This window comes from Scyliorhinus torazame, chromosome 4 (genome assembly GCF_047496885.1).
Source record: "Scyliorhinus torazame isolate Kashiwa2021f chromosome 4, sScyTor2.1, whole genome shotgun sequence".
NCBI lineage: Eukaryota > Metazoa > Chordata > Chondrichthyes > Carcharhiniformes > Scyliorhinidae > Scyliorhinus > Scyliorhinus torazame.
In genome coordinates this window covers 35,683,149-35,684,786 of record NC_092710.1, presented here as the reverse complement: position 1 = coordinate 35,684,786, position 1,638 = coordinate 35,683,149, and the positions used below count along the sequence as shown (strand labels likewise).

Below are 1,638 nucleotides of genomic sequence, written 5' to 3'. Positions count from 1 at the left end.
ACAAGTAGTGGACTATTGGGCAAATAATGGTTCAAGAAGTGAATATTTAATAACTCACACGTAAGGATCATGATACACGATCATGAATAATGTTTGTTTGGAAAGAGATTTCCATTCAGCACGTTGGCTTTGGGAACGCACGGAGAGGGGAAGCTGGTTGTATATTTATTTACATTGAAATTCAATTGGAAACCACTTGGCCAAAAGCAGCATTGATTCCACTGGGGCTCGAACCCAGGACCTTCAGCGTGTAAAGCTGACGTGATAACCACTACACCACGGAACCAGCTGTCGAGCCTCTGACTTGTTTATAAAACTGGACTATGTGATTGAGTCCTTCGCTCCAGAAACTTTACAAAACCTCCATTTGGTGCGATTTGCTCCGCTGTCAACACAAACTTGTCGTATACAAACTTGTTGTATACATGTTAGCGATTCCCACAAAGTCGCGTTCAGCTGACTGTTCTCGACATTTCTTCTTTGAGTCAGGTAATTTACCTGAAAAAGAGGCAAAATGAAGGAGCGTTTAAATGTTCCTACGCGGAGGCTGTGGGCAAAGGGGTGGTTTCGCTTTTGAAAAAAAAAATGTAAGCAGCGACTGTGTTGGAGGCCGTGAAACATGCGTCAGAATGTTGAGTAATTGAGAGTCAGGAGTGACCGTCTCAAACCCAACTGGGAATGATTGTCGGATTAGAACATAGAGTGCAGAAGGAGGCCATTCGGCCCATCAAGTCTGCACCGACCCACTTAAACCCTCACTTCCATCCTATCCCCGTTACCCCTCCACGCCTTTTTGGTCGCTAAGGACAATTTATCACGGCCAATCCACGTAAAATGCACGTCTTTGGACTGTGGGAGGAAACCGGAGCACGCAGACACGGGAAGAACGTGCAGACGTAATACAGACAGTGACCCAGCGGGGAATCGAACTTGTGACCCTGGCGCTGTGAAGCCACAATGCTATTCACGTGTGCTGCCCGAAATTGACGAAGGAAATAAAACATTTAAACGATGAAATGTTCGCAACCAGCCAGTAATGGTCGCTGTAGGCGGCATCAGTTAGCGCCCGGATAGCTCAGCCGGGAGAACGTCAGACTATTAATCTGAGGGTCCACGGTTCAAGTCCCAGTTCGGGCGATACTTTTAAATCTCAATCAGTGATGGTGACGTGAACTCACCGCGTTAATCATTTGGGAAAGAGGCCCCTCGGCCCGTTGTGCCTCTGCTGCCCCTCAAACCCTTGTCTGTTCCAATCCCAGTTTCAGCACAAGGTGAGTCGCCTTGGCATTCGACAGCGGTTCCAGGTGTCATCTAAATGCTTTTGTTTGAATAATACCATTATCGCAAGGAGAAATTCTTGCTCATCGCATTAAGATTGATACCTGAAATATTAGCGATATTCTGATTTTGTTTGAATTTTTTTACTGATTCTGCGCCTCAAGGCGAGTGGAATGTGATTTCCGACATGATCAGAAATTGAATTTGAACCAGCCCCTATAAACGAGACTCTGACAAAGGGTCATCGCGACTCGAAACGTTTGCTCTTTTCTCTCCCTGCAGATGCTGACAGACCTGCTGAGAGTTTCCAGCATTTCCTCGTTTGGTTTCAAAAACCAGGCAGTGCCTCTTGGGAACCAT

At 46.3% G+C, this 1,638-nt stretch overlaps 2 non-coding genes across 2 annotated transcripts; one reads left to right on the top strand and one right to left on the bottom strand.

Moving 5' to 3' along the window:
• Positions 1-213: 213 nt before the first annotated feature.
• Positions 214-286, bottom strand: trnav-uac (transfer RNA valine (anticodon UAC)). Its single transcript has one exon. It is a non-coding gene; the product is annotated as a tRNA-Val (tRNA).
• Positions 287-1,064: 778 nt separating this feature from the next.
• Positions 1,065-1,137, top strand: trnan-auu (transfer RNA asparagine (anticodon AUU)). The gene has a single exon. It is a non-coding gene; the product is annotated as a tRNA-Asn (tRNA).
• Positions 1,138-1,638: the final 501 nt, after the last annotated feature.